The sequence below is a fragment of the Carcharodon carcharias genome, chromosome 14 (assembly GCF_017639515.1).
Source record: "Carcharodon carcharias isolate sCarCar2 chromosome 14, sCarCar2.pri, whole genome shotgun sequence".
Lineage (NCBI taxonomy): Eukaryota > Metazoa > Chordata > Chondrichthyes > Lamniformes > Lamnidae > Carcharodon > Carcharodon carcharias.
Genome location: NC_054480.1, coordinates 21,474,309 through 21,496,182, shown reverse-complemented (window position 1 = coordinate 21,496,182; position 21,874 = coordinate 21,474,309). Strand labels below are relative to the sequence as shown.

The window sequence follows — 21,874 nt, the reverse complement described above, 5'->3', positions numbered from 1 at the left end:
TTAGAATTTCAAAGAATATGAGATGATCTCATTGAAACCTACCAAATCCTTAAAGGGTTAGACAGGGTAGATGCAGGTAAGATGTTTCCTCTGGTTGGGAAACCAGGGGACACAATTTCAAAATAAGGGGGAAGCCATGAGAATTTTTTTACTCAGAGGGTTGTGAATGCTTGGAATTTTCTACCCCAGAAGTCTGTGGAAACTCAGTTTGAAGCAGAGATTTGACAGATTTCTAAATACCAATGACATAAAGGGATATGGGGATAGTGTGGAAAAAGGCATTGAAGTGGATGATCAGCCATCATCGTATTGAATGGCGGAGCAGGTTCAATGGGCTGAATAGCCTACTCCTGCTCCTATGTTCCTATAAAATGGAAAAGCAGCATATTTTTTCAATAGAGAGACATTGCAGAACTCTGAAGTACAGAGGGATCTTGGTATCCTGGTACATGAATCACAAAAAGTTAGTTTGCAGGTACAGCAAGTGATTAGGAAGGCAAGTGGAAAGTTGGTGTTTATTGCAATGGGAATGGAATATAAAAGTAGGGATGTTTTGCTACAGTTGTACAGGGTGTTGGTGAGACCACCTCTAGTGTACTGTGTACAGTTTTGGCCTGCTTATTTAGGAAAGGATGTAAATGCGTTAGAAGCAACTTGGAAAGCTCACTTGACTGATACCTAGAATGGGTGGGGCAGGGGTTATCTTATGAAGAAAGGTTGCAAAGGCTGGACATGTATCCATTGGAATTTACTAGAACAAGAGGTGAACTTATTGACACTTGTAAGATCCTGAGGGGACTTGACAGGGTGGATGCTGAAAGGATGTTTTTCCCCCTTGTGGGAGAGACTAGAACTAGGAATGCAGTTTAAAAATAAGGGGCCTCCTATTTAAGACTCAGATGAGGAGAATGTTTTTTCTGAGGGTTGAGAGTCTTTGAAACTCTCTGGGGAAGAGAGCAGTGGAGGCATGGCCATTGAATATTTTTAATGCAGAATACTGTGGAGACAGGGTCATTGAACATTTTTAATGCAGAGGTAGATTCTTAACTTTTGACTCCCTTGTTAGTCAACAGGTGTAGGCAGGAATGTGGAATTGAGGCCACAGTCAGGTCAGCCATGATCTTATTGAATGGCAGAGCAGGCTGGAGAGGCCGAATGGCTTAAGCCTACTCATAACTCGCATGTTTGTATGGGAGAGATTCCTGGTCAGCTATGTGAAAGAAATAAAATTGCAGCATCTACCATCGCTGATCAAAGCTCTGACGTACAATGGCGAGGAATTTTCATCAGTCGCACGGGCTCGGCAAGAGCAGGTGGGGGCAATCGGGAACCCACCCGCCACCCACGATGGGCTCCACACCTCTATTTTACGTGGGCAGGCCAATTAAGGCCTGCCCAGCGTAATACGCGAGGGGTAGAGCGCTACCTGTGCGGGCGGGGCGGAGAAGGGAGAGTCGGGTCCAGCGCATGGAGCTGCCTCAGAGATTGAAGCACTTCCTTAAAAAAAACAGAATCTTTTTTAAAAAAAAATGTAATGAAACATGTCCCTCATGTGACTGTGTCACATGAGATTGGACATGTTTTTATTTTTTCAGAAAAAGCTTTTATATGATCATTATTAGCTTTAGGAAACCTCATACCACTTGTGGGCCTTTTTGCCTGCCCGCCAACCATTAGGTTAGATGGGCAGCGTAGCATTCATGTTAATTACCTGTTTAATGGCCTTAATAGGACTATCAATTATCGGCGGTCGCGCACCCGACTCCGACATGCGCCTGCCGAACGAAATATTGCAAGACAGTGCAATGACGTTGGGTTGCATGCCCGACATCATTGTGCTTCATTTTACGTTCCGGCATGCCCACCTCTGCATACCAAATGGAAAATTCTGCCCAATATCTGTGTAAAAGTGCATGTTGCCACAGCATCTCTGACTTCTTTGGGGTTTCGGTTGGCTCAAATCGCTATGTGGATCAGATTGGTGCCAATAACATGGGTTTGATTCCTGCTCTGGCTGAGGTGGATTCGGGACCTGCCTCCCTGCCCTACCTGTGGCACTGTGGGTCCTGCCTTCTGGCAGAGAACTGAAGGAGAATATGGAGGGCCCTTGTTAGGCTTTCTGCAGGACATCATCCCTTGCCATTCAAAAAATGACAGTCCCCTCTGAAAGACAACAAAAAAGTGTATTCATATTCTGAAAAAAGGATTTCTGAAACAATGCTTCAACAATGATCTATTTTTCCAATCTTGCTAAAAGCAACAACGTTAGAAGAAGGAAAATCTACAAATGTAAGCAAATTGTAAAAATAAGGATTGGGTTACTAAAGCATTGGTCTTGCTGCTTGCACTGGGTCACATACTTAATGACAAGGCTGCTTGTCAATGCACTCTGACGTTCTTTAGTGTCAAACCTCTGCAATGGCACCACTTTTTTTGTTACAACAGTTGTAATATCACATGTTGAGACAGTAGGTGAAGTGAACTGGTTTTAAGTATTCCAATTTGTATATTTAAACTAACTAGCTGAATGGTGAGGTTTATTTTGTTTGCTTTTTAAGAAGTCATCAGTTACTTGGTTAAGTTGTGGAAGAACACAATTGTCCCAGTATGTTGCAATGCAAACTTGCATATTCTTCTGAAACCAAATATAAATTGTTCCAGCTGTGATAAGAATGTTATTAGACTGAAGATGTTGTTGAAGTCAGGATTTAATATGAAGCTAAAAGCAAAAAACCTGCGGATGCTGGAAATCTAAAACAAAAACAAAAATAAAAATACCTGAAAAAACTCAGCAGGTCTGACAGCATCTGTGGAGAGGAATACAGTTAACGTTTCGAGTCCGTATGATTCTTCAACAGAACTAAGGAAGAATAGAAGAGAGGTGAAATATAAGCTGGTTTAAGGGGGGGGCGGTGAGACATGTAGAACTGGATAGAGGGCCAGTGATAGGTGGAGATTGCCAGAAGATGTCATAGACAAAAGGACAAAGAGGTGTTGAAGGTGGTGATAATAGCTAAGAAATGAGCTAATAAGTGACATTAAGGGTAGAAAGCAGCACGAGCAAGGTACAGATAGCCCTAGTGGGGTTGGGGTGGGGGGGAAGCGATCGAAATAGGCTAAAAGGCAGAGATAAAACAATGCATGGAAATACATTATAAAATAATGGAAATAGGTGGGAAAAGAAAAATATAAATAAATTTTTGGAAAAAAGGGGGAACAGAAAGGGGGTGGAGATGGAGGAGAGAGTTCATGATCTAAAATTGTTGAACTCAATATTCAGTTCGGAAGGCTGTAAAGTGCCTAGTCGCAAGATGAGGTGCTGTTCTTCCAGTTTGCGTTGAGCTTCACTGGAACATTGCAGAAGGCCAAGGACGGATATGTGGGCATGAGAGCAGGGTGGTATGTTGAAATGGCAAGTGACAGGGAGGTCTGGGTCATGCTTGCGGACAGACTGAAGGTGTCACCCAGTCTGCTTTTGGTCTCTCCAATGTTAGGAAACTGCATTGGGAACAGCAAATGCAGTAGACTAAATTGAGGGAGGTGCAAGTGAAATGCTGCTTCACTTGAAAGGAGTGTTTGGGCCCTTGGACAGTGAGGAAGGGGAAAGTAAAGGGGCAGGTGTTGCACCTTCTGCGGTTGCATGGGAAGGTGTGTTGGGAGGGGTTGAGGTGTAGGGGGTGATGGAGGAGTCGACCAGGGTGTCCCGGAGGGAATGATCCCTGCGGAATGCTTTCGGGGGGGTTGGGGGGGGGGGGGTGTTAGTGGTGGTGATGGGTGAAGGGTGTTTGGTGGCGGCATCATGCTGGAGTTGGTGGAAATGGAAGAGAATGATCCTTTAAATGCAGAGGCTGGTGGGGTGATAAGTGAGGACAAGGGGGACCCTATCATGGTTCTGGGAGAGAAAGGAAGGTGTGAGGGTGGATGCGAATATGAAGCTTCTTGTCCCAGGGAAGATTGCCCTATTTAATAACTAATGTACTTTTTAATGACTGCTTGGTATGGCCTTTGAGTTTCAAGTGTAAACCATCTTGAATTGTAGTAGTCAGTGAATTGATGAGAACCTATATTGAGAATAAACATTTATAATTGTATTGGATTTTATATTCCAGAATGCCAGGACTGCTCAGCACTCAAAGTTCCTGATTTCAATGGAACCTGAGTTTTACAGAAGGTAGATCCCCACCAACTGTAACGCTGACCTGATTTTTGGGATGATACAATAGGTACTGTATTCCATTAAGTTGATATTACTGTCGTTATCAACTATTTATACATGTCAAAATTTCTTGCTCTTGTTTTCTATGCATTTTTGAATGTAGTACCAAATCTGAAATCCTCCAAAGATAAATTCTTCTGCATTTTTAAAATTTTAAAACACTTTTTAAAAGAATGGAAGAGGGCAGAATCCAATATGACAGAACCAATCTTTCCCATCACCATTTTGAAGTTTATATCTTTCCAACAGATTTTATTTGAATTTGTCTCAGTTGGGTGAGACCATATGAGCTCAATAAGAATTCATCTTGCCCCCCAAACAGAAGTCAACAGGGTAAGATGACTGATTTGAACTCTTAACTTGGAAGTTAGATGTTTAAAAAGGTTAAGACAAACATTTTAGTGATCGGTTTTGATCTCCTTGGGGAAATTGTAGGGTTCATTGTCCTTTCACCAAGCCCTTCATGTATCTCCAATTGCGCTGGCTGATAGGCCTGCAATCAACAGGTTCATATACTGAAGAATGTAAAGATAAAGATAAAATTCTTAATCCTAATACATTTCTGCTTTCTAGCTGTAAGTTAATTCCAATTATATCTTCCTGTGAATCTCACAAATATATTCTGAATTATTGATTATATCAGCAATAAGTTGTCTGCCTTCAAAGTAATTTCAACCTGCATTTTAACTATTGTTTTAAATTGTTCTCATTATTGTAATTATGATGGTATGTTGTAAATAAGTGACTGAAGTTTAGTCTGTTTTCAAACCGCTTTGTACTTCTGTACTTTTTCTAGGTTTGAAGGATAGATAACCACCTTTTTACTTGCTCCTCACCATCTGTAATTGTGTATATTTATGATTTGAGTTGGCACCAATGATCAGTCCATCAAGATTATCCATTTAAATCACTTTTTCATTGGATTGCTTTTTTGGATGGATGGTAGTGCTAGTTTACATCTCTTTCATCTCCCCTCCACCCTCCCTTAAAAAGCCTCCTGCAGAACTGAAGACAAATGGAATCCTGTTGCAGTCAATCATTCAATATATCCTATTTGTTGCCATTTTAGTCACATGTCTACTTTGATGATCCGGCTTTTTAAAAAACAAAATGACAGGTAACAGTCTTTAAAGCAACTAATATGTGGGAATGAGTTAAAGATTGGTCTTATGGTTCAGGTGATGTTTTGAAGGCAGTTAAGTGAAACTCCAGGTTTTTGTTCTCCAAGCTATTTGATTGAACTCCAGCCTTGTACTCACTGCCAGATAATTGTTCTAGATTTTGAGTTCATGCTTGGATGAGTAACTTAAAAACGGGACATTTATAATTGATTGTGCTTGTCCCTTTGGTTTGCCGTGTAACATAAGTATTATAGTTTATAATGTGCTAGCACTGGAACTGATATTTAGTATGAACATATTAGTGCAGGTATAAAAAGCAAACTGACTGTTAAACATCTCATATGAGAAAAGAAAATGTTAGGAATATGCAGCAGACCAATACTGACTGGGAAAGATTTGATAATTCAGGTATATGCCTTGAAAGACCATGCTTGAAATGTTCACCTATCCTGGGTGATTGACCTGTGTTTATTTCAGCATTTTTTGTTTTGATTATCAATATATACTGCAACTTAAATTGCTTTCTAAAATAATTATGAATTTTTTGGTTTAAAGATTCTTTAGAACTCTTTCATTCAAATGGTTATTGTTGAAGTAATGCACAGTAAGCTCCTAGAAGATGTATAATGGCAGTAATGATTCCTTTTAAATTAGATTATGGGCTTTTAAATCTTTCTCCAATCTTTTGCAAGTGTTTATTTCAGTTATGAAATGAAGATTGGATGTTCTACATAATTTTGTTTTAAGTTTTTATAGAGGAAATATAAACAGTTGGCCTTATAGCTTAAATTAATGAAAACATAATTGAAATGCTTCTGTTGATTGTTTTTTTGTGATTGGCTAATAACCTGAAATAAGGACATTCAAAAGAAATACTTCGAATTCATACAGTGCCTTGTATGCCTTTGGGAGTTGCCTAAGTACTTCACAGCCAATTAATTGCTTTTGACTTGTTGCTTCGTAGACAAATCAATACTTCTATGAGATACTGCCTGGCCAACTTATATGAAGAATGACTATTTTCTCTAAGCGATAATGGACATAGGAACATAGGAGCAGGCCATTTTGCCCCTCGAGTCTGCTTCGCCATTTAACTAGGTCATGGCTGATCTTCAACCTTAATGCCATCTTTCCACACAACTCCCGCCGAACCCCTTGATGTCATTAGTATCTAGAAATCTACCAACCTCTGCTTTGAACATGCTCAATGACTGAGCTTCCACAGCCCAGACAGGCGGATACTATTCATGATGAACCTAGAAACAGTTCCTGGCTAGCAACCTGGGATGAATCTGATGGTGCGCTGGCTACAAAGGCTTTACCAGCAATTTGTGGTTTGCTGGACGATGCAGGCATATATGCCGCCACACATTATTTGGAACAATAATTGGTGCAGTGCGTCTGATGCACCAGGTACAGGTATTGCATATCTCTTTTCTACACCGGTTTCTACACTGCATCTGTTCTTCCTGAATCCAGGAGGATTGGTAGATTTGGTGGAGAATGTAGTCAAAAAAATAAAACCCATGAAGTAGAGTTTACGTTAGTTTTATCAGTGCAGTCTGGGTGAAATTATCCGATTGAGGAATTTTCAATCTAAGATTTTGTTAAGCTCTGGTTATGTTTCTGTGATCTTTAATGCTGGTTTAAAAAGTTTGCCTTGAAGCCCACTTTGCCCACAAAACTGGGCATGTCTTCCAGATAGAAAGAATAGGCTATAGAGTTGCTGTCGATTGGGGAAACGTTTGCGGAGGATCTTCAAATTGTTTTAGTTTTGTTAGGTGCACAGGCATAAGACACGTTTTAAGATTTTACATTTTAAAGACTATTGAATATCCTAAGAAACTGACTATTGTATACCAACCAAATTAGTAAATGGTTCAGTATTAATTTTTCAAGTTTTTTTCTCAATGATTTAAAATCATGCTGACCTAGTTGGAGGACAAAAGCACATACTAAAAATGCTTCATTTTTGTGATAATTCCATTTTCAACTGTATTAATAAAATTGCACTCTTCATCAGTAAATATTTTTATTGTGGATAAGGGAAACAATTCTATAATGCTTATTGCAGTGATTCATAGTGATTCAATGTGAAGATTTCACATTGGAAACTTGGACTGTAGCCTAACCAGTGCAATTTCAAGCTCAAAATGGAAACTTGCCCCCCTAAAAGTCAGGCCTGGCTTTGGAGACAGGGTTGCACAGGCAAGCAATAATAAGTTGTAAATTGTAGAACTGAATGTGGAGAGTTTATTCTGTTCAAGTTAAATGAGGTGATCAACGGAAATGGGATAGCACTATTGAGTTTTAAAATTTTGTATCATTATGTGAACATAAGTTATACTGCGTGCACTAAGTGGCTGACGTACCTATAATAACATTTCACCTTACTATGAAGTATGAAATCTACAAATCAAATCAAATTATGCCTCTTCCAGTGTTAACTCTGTCTGTTGCCAGAGATATTGAAGAAAAACAAGGGCAAAAGACACAAATGTACAGTCCAGATTGCAAATGGTCTTATTGTTGCTCCTGGGTCTCGCTATAATGCAAATGGAGCAGTGTGAATCAGCTTCCAATAAAGTAAGATGCTTGACCACTTGCAGGAGTGATTCATGCCAATGAACCATTTATCTAAAAATAGATTACATATTCTCAAGTTGCTTACATTCTCCATCCTTCTGCTTCTTGCTTCTTCCTTTATTCTGTTCTTCTCACTGATCGTTTCAGCTCTCCATCTGTTTTTCCTTTTTTGTTTCTTTAGCTTATTTTGCCCTATAAGCCCCCATTAATTCAGTCTGATGCTTTATTCCACTTCGCTTTTTGCATTCATTTCTTTGTGTACGCCAAGCTGTTTTTTTTTTTGCTCGCTTAATTAATCTGTTAGCAAAATTGGATGTTGCTGTTTTAACTTTGTGGATCAAGAATTGTTGTTTAGACACTGGACTTCCTTAAGAATATGAGAACTACTTATGGCTCCTAGAAAGTGAAACCTTTTATAACAGAGAATCTGGTTTTGATTGTCGTTCAACTTTGGGATAGCCTTGCCTCTCCATTGAAGAACTGTATAAGTTTGCAGCATTGAAGAGCCATGTAAGTTTGTATCACAGAAAGGATTGATTGTATATGTTCCAATTCTTTGCATTCCAAAATAAATCCAATTTTCTTGCTTTTCCCTTATGTCCATCTCTCTATTCCCTTCTACTCTTCCTTCAAAATGTCTTGTCACCTTCAAAGATTTGTGCATACACAAGTAGAGAAGTTTGTTCTGTTTTTAAAAACACATGGGAATTCTTGATTTTATTAATAGAGATATAGAATACAAAAGCAAGGAAGTTATGCTAAACCTTTAGGTTAGGTTTATTGCGTTCAGTTCTAGGCACCACACTTGAGGAAGAATGTCAAGATTTCTTAGAGATTTACTAAAATGTTACTGGTGTGAGAGACAGATGTGGAGAGATTAGAATTGTTCTCCTTGGGGCAGAGGAGATGGGAGGTGATTTGATAGAGGTATTAGATAGTAGTTATGAACTGTTTGGCATTACTAATAAGGAGAAACTGTTCCTAGTAGTGCAGGGCCAGTAACCAGAGGATGCAGGTTGGAGGGATATTGATAAGAACAAGAAGCAACATAAAGGAACATATTCTTACACAGGAACTTGTGATCTGAAATGCACTACTTGAAAAGGTGGTGTGAGCAGGTTCAATCATAACTTTCGAAAGCTTTTGAAAAGGAGAAATTTGCAGGACTGGTGGCAAAGAGTGAACTGTGGGACTATTTGAGTGACGAAAGAGCCTAATTACAGCCACCTGTATGCTATCTAAGATTCCATGGCCATGATTTTAACTCTCCGACGTGGCAGAAACTTGCCATATGGCAGTCAGTATGAGGAAAAAAATACTGCTGTCATATCCCAATGTTAAATTGCTGTTTTGAGCAGGAAGTCCACCCTAAGTCATTAGATATGTAGATCAGGATCCTTTGTGCTACTTTAGGGTGTGAGGCCTGAATGGGTGAATCAGTGGTGGGTTTCTCGCCAGGCCAAACTTTGCCATGAAGGTGATTATGTGTCAGAAGAGAGCTGGAATATGTGCATTAGACTTCCTTGTGAGTCAGGAGCAGCAAGGGTGTTCTTGACTGTGGTCTTCACCTCATGATCTTCCACTCCCATCCATCAACCAAGTAGTGCATTTAGGTGGGATTTTGATTTTATTTATGGAAGTAAGTCCCTGCAGTTAAGACCAGCTGGCTCGCCATGTTCTGGGTACACCCTTATGAATTGTGTACTGTAATGGCTCTTCCTTTAAAATTGTGGGCGTATGAGTCTGTGAATAACTTTCTGCATAAATATTGTTTCACCGCTTTCATCATTTGTTAACCCCTTTAAAATGGACGATCCTTGTCATTTACTTCCTAGCTAGTGTAAACAACCTTTTCCTATCACACAATCAAAATACTCTCTAATTTAAAGAAAACCTTATTCAATTTTCCATTAATTAATGGTACAGTTCCAGTATCTCAATCTCTTGCTAGTAATTGCTTTAAAAGCTGAAGTGAACAGACATTTATAGAAGTAGAAAGGACAGTAAAAGGATTTCGAAGAGCATTGGGATGGGATTCTCAAATTCCTTTTTTGGTCTCTCTCCCAATATCTGGATCAGCCCTATGTCTTTTCTTAAAAGAAGTGTGCTCATTGTGTTGAAAGTGCTGAAATTGTCAGTGCTTTTTATTTTAGGGTTATTTTGGCAGTTTTGTTGTGTAGATTTGCCACATAAAACACAGTAATCCAGAACAAGCAGTCTTTGTCAATGACGCACCATTCTTTTTGGTAACTGTAACTTGTAGAACACGCTATTGAATAATGAGAAACAACCCTAGATGCATAGGCTTTCTGCAACTAAATCACTATATCTTCAAATTGTTTGAAATTCCTAAACTTCTGTTGTCAATTTTTTCAGTCTTCCATTATTATGCAGATGTTTTAAGCAAATCATTTTACACTAAACTGAGAAACTTGTGAATTATTCATGTGCCAAAGTTAGTTGCCACCCCATCACCTTGTGGATTTATACGTATACTATACGAGCAGCATGTTGAATCAATTGTAGACCGTGCCTACAGCCACACACAAAAAAAGAAAAAAATCCTCTTGGATAGGGTCAAAGTGTATTGCAGCATTGTGCTGTTCTCTTGATTGGCTGTTTTAGTTTCTGAAAAACTCTAAACTTTTGACCTTCGTCAAATGGAGCTATGCAGAATGCAGAGTAGTTGGCAACAGCTAAAATGCTCTTTTCCTGTAGTGGGGTTCTGTGGAGTTCTGGAAATGACTTTGCTGCATATTCACTTTCATTTATCAAGGAGAAGGGGGAAAATTAGAAAATGAAGGGTTTACTCAATTTCCAATTTAAAAAAAAACTTTATGTAAGCATATGGAACCCAACATGTGCCTCTGGGTAAAAGTGCTTTATCCTCCAGTGCATTGTTTCTCATCAGTGCAGTACTCTTAACATAATTAGTTTAAATTACCAAAGCTTCACATAACCAGGAATGCACTATATTTGGATATCTTTCAAAATCCCATTCCAGGGGCTCATCTGAGGTATTGTCTCTTGCTCAGCTACTGTCTGAAATGTTCTGCACGAGCATGTTCTTCAAATATATGGGACTTTCTACTGAGATTGGTCTAAATTAGGATACAAACCTTAATTTTTACATTTGTACACAGAGTTTCATTTGGATTGAAAACAGTATCAAACTGGGATTTAATGCAATTGAAAAAATGATCAGCTAGGAGGTGTGTGAAAATAGCTTTTGATTCCCTCCTATTTTTATTTCTCTCTCAACACCTCAGTATGGTGTTCCCCACAATTATACTGCTGAGAATGAGATTGTTGTTGTATCCTTACGATTCTGTGCTGTGTTGTAGTCTGGTCTCCTTCTGCTAACCTGCTCACTAATGCTTCAGTTAGGTTCTGCCAGGACATAACATAAGAACTAGGAGCAGGAGTAGGCAATTCAGCCCCTTGAGCCTGCCCCGCCATTCATTACGATCATGGCTGATCTCATTTTGGCCTCAACTCCAGTTTCCTGCCCTCTTCCCATAACCTTTCAACCCATTATTAATTAAAAATCTGTCTATCTCCTCCTTAAATTTATTCTGTGTCCCGGCATCCACTGCACTCTGATGTAGTGAATTCCACAGATTCACGACCCTTTGAGAAAAGTAATCCCTCCTCATCTCTGATTTAAATGTACCACCCCTTAGCCTAAAACTATGGCCTCTCGTTCTAGAACGCCCCACAAGGGGAAACATCTGCTCCACGTCTACTTTTGTCTATCCCCTTTAGCATCTTATATACCTCAATTAGATCTCCTCTCATCCTTCTAAACTCTAGCGAGTATAGGCCTAAACTGCTCAATCTCTCCTCATAAGACAAGCCCCGCATCTCTGGAATCAATCTAGCGAATTTCATCTGGGTCACAACTCTGGACCTTCTTACGGCCTTGCTCCAAACATGGACAAAAGAGCTGAATTTCAGAGCTGAGGTGCAGTTCATCAATACAGCATCAAGGAGCCCAAATAAAATTGAAGTCCATGGAAATCAGTTGGGGGGTGTGAGTGGGGAAGGAGTTACGCTCCACTGGTTGGAGTCTTACCTAGCATAAAATAAAATGTTGAAAAGAAATTAGAGACCAATCACCTTAGGCCCAGGATGTTGCTGCAGGAGCTTCTCAGGTTAATGCCAAACCATCTTCAGCTGCTTCATCAATGACCTATCCTCCATCATAAGGTCAAAAGTGTGATGTTTGCTGATGATCGCGTAGGTCTTCAGCGCCATTGTTGTGACTCAGTTAATGAAGCAATACGTACCTGCATGCAGCAAGACCTGGACAACATTCAGGCTTGGGCTGATGTGTGGTGCATATGTTACATGTTTCAAGTGCCAGGCAATAACCATTTTCAACAAGAGAGAATTTCACTATTTTCCTTTGTTCAGCAGCATTACCATCATAGAATTCCCACACCACCAACATCCTGGGGTCACCATTGACTAACTGGATGAATCACATATACACTGTGATTACAAGAGCAAGTTCAAGGGCTCTGGGGTATTCTATGGCACCACCTGACTCCCAAAAGCCTCCCTACCACATACAAGGCATGTCAGAAGTGGACTACTCCCCACTTGTCTGGATGACTGCCACTCCAACAATGCTGTAAAAATTTGCCAAAGCAGACCACCTGTTTGGCACACCATCCATCAACTTAAATGTTCACACAGATACACCCCCCCCCCCCCCCCCCCCCCCCCCCCCACTCCCGCCAACCCCCAGCTCATTGGGGCTGCAGAAGTATTCACAAGATGCATGTCAACTCACCAAGGCTTAGTCATAGAGTTATACAGTACAGAAACAGGCCCTTTGGCCCATCGTGTTCATGCGGCCATCAAGCCCCTATCTATTCTAATCTCATTTTCCAGCACTTGGCCCATAGCCCTTCTTCAACAGCACTTTTCAAATCCATGACCTCCTCCATTTCCAAGTTACACAGCATCCTGACTTGAATATACTTTGCCATTCCTATGTTGTTACTGGATCAAAGTTCTGCAATTCCCTATCTAACATCACTATAGGTGTAGCTCCACTTTATGGATTGCAACAGTTCAAGCACCAGCACCTTCTCGAGGTTGATAGATGCTGGCCTTGCCAGTGATGCCCACATCATATGAATTATTTTTTTTCAAAAAGCCTTGGTTCATGTTATTTATGGGTAGACCTAAACAGCTGTGATGGCTTCCATGCTTCAATAGCCTGAGTTAAATAAAAGCAAAATATTGCGGATGCTGCAAATCTGAAATAAAACCAAAGTGCTGGAGAAAAACGGATTTGAAGGGGGGTGGAATTATGACAGGTTTTATACTGTTGAGGGGAAGGTATAACAAAAGGGAAGGCCTGGGATAGGGTAAAGAGCAGGAGAGAATAAATAACAAGATGTCATTGAACAGAAGGCATAGGGAGCAATAATGGTTGTAGTAAAGAAACAAAACATTAGCCCAAAATGAGTGTTAATGGCAGCTGAGTTCAATCTTGTTGTTATCTAATATTCATATATGAGCACTTTCAGGAAATGTAGTTGGATAACATTTGGCAATAGGGATTGAATTGTTTCTTTTCTCCAACCTGGGACATTGTGAGAAATTGCATCCCTACTGCTACCTAGCTGAGATTAACAAATTGAGCATGGATTGGGGATTCAATCTAGGATCTTGCTGATCTGAATCCCTCAAAAGGGAGCCCATAGTAGCTTGTTTCATGTTTGGGAAACAAAACCGTATTTCAGTTCAATCTAGCATGTAGTAGACTTGATCTGCACCACAAACTAACCCAAGTCTATGCCTGCTTCTTTTTAATTCACCTGAAGAGACATGCCAGAGTCATTCAGGTAGAAACTTGCTATATGTTCCAAACGTTTTCTGTTTTTCATATCTTTTTATTTTAGAAAGTCCTAACAATTTTGTGCTCTATTTCTTGATCATTCCTGTAGATTGAGAATTCTCATTTCTGGATGTTAACTGTTTAGTTTATAGAGATGATTGGTTGGGGGAGGTAAGAGACAAATGAGGTGATAGGAAATCAGGAGAAATTCAAGATCTTTTAAAATTGCTCCCTCCCTGATATTTTCTGTGGGCTCAGACAGCAACTTGCAATCTGCAGAAATCTTTTGAGTGTTTGTTTGAGCTAGATTGCCAAAATGCCTTTTGGCATCTCAATCCAGGAATGAATAGCTGTAATTGTGGAGAATTGCCATTCCACCATCCTCTGCAGGACTTATTTTTCTTAGGTAGTTGGGAAAGTGTTAAATAACACGGAGAAGTTTTCTCTGCTATTTGTTTTGAAATATTAAAAGTGAGAATAAAGAACAGATTTACAATTTTGCAACATATAGCAAAGAGATGAATTCCCCATTGTCACTTAAAATGCACTGAAAAGTGATGATTAAGTAGGATAGAATATTTGTTTTTAAGTCGAGCAGTAAGTTCCAATTGTCATATTTTTGGCATTGTACAGTCAGTAAATATTTAGTCTTACATCAGCATAAATGTGGCTTTAGAATATTAAGTGTGCCTCCTTGTGATTAAGAATTTGAAATACTGGACTAGTTTGTGAATGAAAATATTGACTTCGTAAAGATTGTAAATGGCTTCTGGATGGCAAAGCACTATTTATCACCACACCTATGAAAGATTGTGGATCCTAAACTATTTTTACTAAATTTGTTCATTAGAAATTCTCAAGACAAAAACCATCTGAGTAGTTGTTTCCTTATTTTCCTGCTTCGATTTATTTAATGGTTATACTCCATTTTGTTTTAATAACTAAAATTTTCCCATAGGTTTGATGTTCTGCTGTGTAATTGAAAAATACTTTAGTAACCTCCCCACACTTTGAACTATTGTATTGTTGTAGCCATGACATTCTACTATAATCCATACAGGGTTAACCTCAATATTACAATACTTAAGCATGACAATTAGACATCAAAATTTGGCTTAAATCCTTGAGTTCCTCCTTTGGCAGCATATATTGTAAATTGTACCTTTCAAATCTTGTGTGATTTGCACATTACCTGCTGCTTAACCTACTTTAGTTATTGGATAAATAACCATTTTTAACTTGCTAGCACAAAGGAGCATCTGAAGCATGAGCTAATCTGAGATGAGAATGATATTAGGATTGGGAGGTCATGCTTGACGAATTTAGCACATTTCTTTGAGAAGTTGACCTACCCAGTAGACAGATGAGAGATAACGGATGCTATTTACAGGATTTCAGAAAGGCTTGTGACACTGTCCCTACATGACGTAAGTTCTGCATATGATCCACTCAATGATTGTGTCGGCAGGAGGCATGGCATTAAGCTGAAGACTAAAATCAAACTATTAGACCATTGCCTTTACCACCCTGTTGTATGGCACAGAATCCTGGGTCTGCTCTAGATGCCACACCAAAGTTCTAGAACACTTGCACCAAAGATTTGAGGTCCATCATGGGAATTTGATGGCAGGACAAATCAACAACGATCAGATTCTTCATTGTGCTAGACTCAACAGAATAGGGGACCACCTTCTGGAAAATTAAACTAAGATGGGCTGGTCATATTGGATGTCACATGGATGACTATAGAATCCCAAGCAGATTTTCTATGGGAAACTGTCTCAGGGCAAAAAGCAGTGGTCAGTAAAAATGATATAATGACAGCCTAACAAAAAGAGCCTTGTGAACTTCTGAATTGCAGACTATCTCTCTTGGGGAAAACACTGCAGCTAACCGCTACACGTGGAGGCAAGCACTGAAATTAGGTGCAGCATGTTTCGAGGACCACCTGTGGCAAACCCACAAAATCCAACCTGCTCAGAGGAATGATGACACAGTTGCAGAAGCACTAACAATGAAAACATTAAACTGCCAGTTCTGTGACTGTGCATGCTGATCTCACATTGAACTCTTCAGTCATGAGAGGACCCACAGAAAACTTTGAAGTCACTTACAGCTTGGACATACTTGAATAAAGAGGACACTACCACCATGCAATAGGGCATTACATAGACCCATGGGCTAGATGGGAATGTATTTAAAACCGACAAGCAATGTTGATTGGGAGACAGTACATACGAAATAGGAGCAGAAGTAGGCCATTTGGCCCCATGAGCTTGATCTGTTTTGTTTCGAATTCCACATTCCCCTCTACCTCCAATAACCATAGATTCTCGTTAGGCAAGGGAATAATCTACCCCTGCGTTAAAAATATTCAATGACCTCACCTCCACCACCTTCCAAGGCAGAGAGTTCCAAAGTGGCACAACCCTCAGAAAAAAAATTCTCCTCATCTCTGCCCTAAAAGGACAACCCCTAATTTTAAACAGTGCTTTGTCGTTCTGAACTCGCTCACAAGAGGAAACATCCTTTCCAATTCCACCTTGCTAGTACTGTTCAGGATCTTATATACTTCAATCAAGTCACCCCTCACTTCTAAACTCCAGTGGAAACAAGCCCAGTCTGTCTAACCTTTTTTCATAAGACAACCTGCTCATTCCAAGTTTTGATCTAGTAAACCACCTCTGAATTGCCTCCAACACCTTTACATCCCTCCTTAAGTAAGGAGACCAAAACTGCACACACTATTCGAGATTTGGTCTCACCAATGCCTTGTACAACTGAAGCATGACATCTATACTTCTATGTTCAATTCCTCTTGTAATAAGAAGGTAATGGAATCTAGCCATTAATTGCTTTCTGTACTTGCAAACTAAGTTTTTGTGACTCGTGCATTAGAACACCAGGATCCCTCTGCACCTCAGAATTCTGCAGCCGTTCTCCATTCAAGTAATACTCTTTTTTTATTCTTCCTGCCAAAGTGAACAACTTCACATTTTCCTACATTGTGCTCCATCTGCCAGATTTTTCATTCAATCTATCTATATCCATCTGCAACCTTATGTCCTCTTCACAACATAATTTCCTACATATCTCTGTATCATCTGCAAATTTGCCTTCACTCCCCTGAGTAATGAGTAGTTTTGCATAGGTAAGAGTCCAGTTCTCAACCGGTCACCAGTACAGTGTCACAAGATTTGATGTTGGGGTGGCTGTTTATAATGTTTGTAAATGATTTGGAGGAAGGACACAAATTTACAGACAGTATCAAGCTATTGGTGGCAAATGATGAATATCAACGTGCATAAATTAAAAAGGATCTTGACGAGCTTGATTTAATAGATAAAGAGGTGTCAAATGCATTTTAATGCAGGGAAATGTATGGTTATGATACTTGGCAGAACAAAGACTGATGTGGATTATGTGCTAAATGGGGATATCCTTGATGCAGTAGAGAATCTTGTGGTTTTAATGGACTGATCACTAAAAGCGTAATATTCCCAGGCTGTTGTTAAAAATAAAATGCAAATAGAACACTGAGATGACTAACAAGGGTCGTAACTTATAAATGGAGTTGAAGTGAAGATCAGTCTGGATCTAATGGCGGACATACTCGAGAGCCTGAAAGATGAACGACTGTTACTAACTAAATCTAGGGAGGTCTTTTTAAAACTGTATTTGACTTGGTTAGCCTATGTCTGTAGTACAGCATGCAGTTTGTTCGCTCTATTTCAAAAATTATGGCCCATTATTGAAGGGGAGTATAGGGAATAACTCTAACAGTTGATCTCAAAAATTAAGATGATGATATATGAGGAAAGGTTGACAACCTGGATCTTTTCCAGGATGTAGGAGTAGACCATTCAGTCTCACGAGTCTTGCATCATTTAATTAGCATGTGGATGATCTGTATCTACACGCCTTGGTTCCTTAGCCCTTGATATCCTAACATAACAAAAATCTGTCAATCTTAGCTTTAAAAGTTTCAGTTGGCCTCAACCTAACAGCTTTTTGGGAGAGAAATTTCCAGATTTCTACCACCCTTTGTATGAAGGATTTCTCCCTGACATCACCCTGAACAGCTGAGGTCTAATTTTAAGGTTATGCCTCCATGTTTTGGACTTGGGAAATAGTTTCTCTCCACCCACCCTATCCAAAGCTTCAATCATCTTGAACACATCAATTAGATCATCCTTTAATCTTCTATATTTGTGGGAATGCAAACCTAGTCTATGCAACCTGCCCTCATGCATTCTGCCTGTTTTTCCAAGAGAAGACAGAATGGGAATATGACAGAAGTGTATCCAACTATAAAAGGTTTCGACAAATTAGATCCAAGTAAGCCTTACTGCTGTGTACAGAATTTAAGCACAACAGGTTATATTTATAAATGGTAGACAACAAAAGAAAAGAGTTATAAGAAAGCTCTTAATTTCCTAAAAGTGTTGTAAGAATGTGGAACCAGATTGCTGGCATGGGTGGTGGAACAGGAAATTTGAATGCATTTTAACAAGGAATTAGACAGCTTCTCATCATCAAATTAAGTTTTTAGGATGATTAGAAATGGGTCACAGTATACTGTAGATAGGTGGGCTGGGTAGACCGAGTTCTTCACTTTTCTGACACTCTTGCGATGTTCTATGTTGATGAAGTTTTATACAAGTAATGATAACTTTATATTATAGCAAATAAAATGGCTGCAGATGCTGGAAATCTGAAATAGAAACACAAAATGTTGGAAATACTCAGCTTGTTGGCAGCATCAGTGGAGGAAAAAATACAGTTTGTGTTTCAGGTTGATGACCTTCCATCAGAATTGAAAGCTTCAACCTGTTGGCTGTGGTTGGGCTAAGTTGGTGAAATATCCATACTTACCCATCCAGACCAGCAAAGTACTTTTACTGTTACAGAAATAAAATACTGCAGACCTAGAAACCTGGAATAAAAACAGAAAATGTTGGAACTACTGAACTGGTCTGGCAGTATCTGTGGAGAGTGTTAGAATTATGAGGTTTGTAAGATTATCATATTTTAATATTGTATCTTTTAAATTTAGAGTAAATGAAGGAGGTCATGTGATCTATTTTGCAGTCTGCCTGACAGTAAACCCGGCTGGTTTAATTATTAGAGTTCAAAGGAAGGCTTAGATTGTTTTACTGATGAGAAGTTGCGAGGTATTTACATTTGGAGGCAATGGCAGCAGTCTGAGTTTACCATGAGTAGACCTCGAGTGTCCAAAAGTCCAAGAAAGGTATTGTAGATATTGGGTTTAAACAGTTGTACTATAAATTATGCATTTACTTCTAAGGTGAAAGGGCTTTGAGGTCAAGGATAGCTAATTAGTAACTCGACCGAGATATAAGCGGCTAATGTGTTTCATATTGTTATGGGGAAAGAGCAGAGAAAGGCATTTTTGCGATCAGTTTACAGGCTTCCCTACAAAATCGATGATCTTCACAGACACATGGCACCAGTTCTGTGTGGTCAGCAGAGAAAAAAGGCTGCTTGGATTTGTGAGCTACCACAGCTGGATGCAGGCATCTAGGCGAAGGGACACATCCTGCAGCCAGCTAAGGATTCCAGGAGAATCATCCTGCAATGGCCAGGAGAAAAAGAATTAATAGAACAGGCTTTGTTGCTGATGGTGATCTAAGGAATTTTCTGAAACCTGAAGAAAGCACCTGGAGATGGCCACTTAAAGTTGCTAATCGGTAAAATGGGATATGGGAATCCATTGGAAGCTAGGAGTAACTGCAGCAACTCACCAAGTCTCCTACAACAGCACCTTCCAAACCCACGACCTCTACCACCACAAGGACAAAGGCAGCAGCTGCATGGGAGCACCACCTGTAAGTTCCCCTCCAAGACGTACACCATCCTGACTTTGAACTATATCACCGTTCCTTCATTGTTGCTGGATCATAATCATGGAACTCCCTTCCCAGCAGCAGTGTGGGTGTACCTGCAGCAGATGGACTGCAGTGGTTAAGAAGGCAGCTCACCATTACCCTCAAGGGTACTTAAAGATGGGCAACAAAAGCTGGCCTTGCCAGCGAAGCCCACATCTCATAGAAGAATTAACAAAAAAACCTCCCAGCAAACATGTGTACTTCACGTAATGATTGTTTGGTTTTTAAATCTTTGCATTTGTGTTTTTTAATACATAAGAGGAACATACCACAGGCATACACTAAGTCCTCACTTAAAGTTGTGGCCGCATTCCTGAAAATCATGACTTTAAGTAAAACAACTTTAAGTGAATCATGGGTTACGTATGAACATACAAATTAGGAGTAGGCCACTTGGCCCCTTGAGCCCGCTCTGCCACTCAAAAGGATCATGGCTGATCTGATTGTAACCTCAACTCCACATTCCTGCCTACCCCCAATAACCTTCCACCTCCTTGCTTTTCAAGAACCTATCTACCTCTGCCTTAAAAATATTCAGACTCTGCTTCCACTGTCTTTTGAGGAAGAGGTTCTGAAGCTCCACGATCCTCAGACGGAAAAAAAATTCTCCTTATCTCTGTCTTAAATGTGCAACCTCCAACTTTTAAACCATGACCCCTAGTTCTCAATTCTCCTGCAAGAGGAAACATCCTTTCCACACCCACCCTGTCAAGACCCCTCAGGATCTTATGCTTCAATCAAGTTACCTCTTATTCTTCTGGATTCCAGTAGATACAAGCCTAGCCTGTCCAACTTCCCTCATAAGGCAGCCCACCCATTAACCTAATAAACCTTCTTCTCTGAACTGTTTCCAATGCATTTATATCCTTCCTTAAATAAGGAGACCAATATTGTACACAGTACTCCAGATGTAGTCTTACTAATGTTCTGTATAACTGAAGCATAACCTCCCTACTTTTGTATTGAATTCCCCTCACATTACATAATAACATTCCTTTGGCTTTCTTAACTACTTGCTGTACCTGCATACTAAGCTTTTGCAATTCATGCACCAGGACACCCAGATCACTCTGCATCACAGAGCTCTGCAATCTCTCACCATTTAGATAATATGCTTTTTTTTTTATTCTCCCTGCCAAAATGAACAATTTTGCACTTTCCCACATGGTGCTCAGTTTGCCAGGTCTTTGCCTACTCACTTAATCTATCTATATCTCTTTATGTCCTCTTCACAGCTTACTTTCCTACCTATCTTTGTGTCATCAGCAAATTTAGCAATCATACTCTTTGGTCCTTTCAGCCAAGTCATTTATATAGATTGTAAATTGTTGAGGCCCCAGCACTGACCTCTGGCACTCCACTCATTTTGGTTCCCAACCAGATAAAGACCCATATTAGTGCACTCTCTGCTTCCTGTTAGCCAGCCAATCTTCTATCCATGCCAATATGTTACCCCTCCACCTTGAGCTTTTATTGTCCACAACAACCTTTTGAAGTGGCATCTTATCAAATGTCTTCTGGAAATATAAGTCAGTATATAAGCTGATTTCCCTATTATCCACAGTACATGTTACTATTTCAAAAAGCTCCAAAAAAATTGATTAAACGTGATTTCCCTTTCATAAAACCATGTTGACTCTGCCTTGAATTTCCTGAGTACCTCCCTCCCATTCCTGATATACAGTTATCTCTGGGATGTTACTTTTATTCTCTATCGCGAAGTCCAATGTAAAATAGCTGTTCAATTAGTTTGCCACCTCCTTACTTTCCATAGGACCAATGCTCACTGTTAACTCTTTTTTTAAATAGCTAATGCAACTCTTAGTATCTTTATATTTCTAGCTAGCTTTCTCTCATACTCTAATTTTTTTCCCTTCTAATCAATCTTTTAATCATTCTTTGCTGTTTGTAATATTCTGTCCAATCTTTTGGCCAGCCACCCATCTTTGCTCAATTATATGATTGTTCTTTAAGTTTAATACTATCTTTAACTTTTTTAGTGAACAATGGATGGTTGGTCCTCTCCTTAGAATCTTTCTTTCTCATTGGAATGTATCTATTCTGTGTATTCTGAAATATCCCCTTATAGGTCTGCCACTACATTTCTATTGACCTATCCCTTAACCTAATTTGCCAGTTCACTTTGGCTAGCTCCCCTTTCATGCCTTCATAATTGCCCTTGTTTAAG

The 21,874-nt window shown here is 39.6% G+C and overlaps 1 protein-coding gene across 10 annotated transcripts in view; it reads left to right on the top strand.

Moving 5' to 3' along the window:
- LOC121286839 (nuclear receptor coactivator 3-like) overlaps positions 1-21,874 on the top strand; it is a 268,327-nt gene that overhangs the window by 85,933 nt on the left and 160,520 nt on the right. For 9 of the 10 annotated variants that reach the window (XM_041203942.1, XM_041203932.1, XM_041203940.1 and 6 more), the window contains exon 2: positions 4,110-4,223. The exons of the other annotated variant lie outside the window; for it this stretch is intronic. The gene's annotated coding sequence lies outside the window, so the exon portion shown is untranslated. The remainder of the gene's footprint in view (positions 1-4,109; positions 4,224-21,874) is intronic. 10 annotated transcript variants of the gene reach the window in all.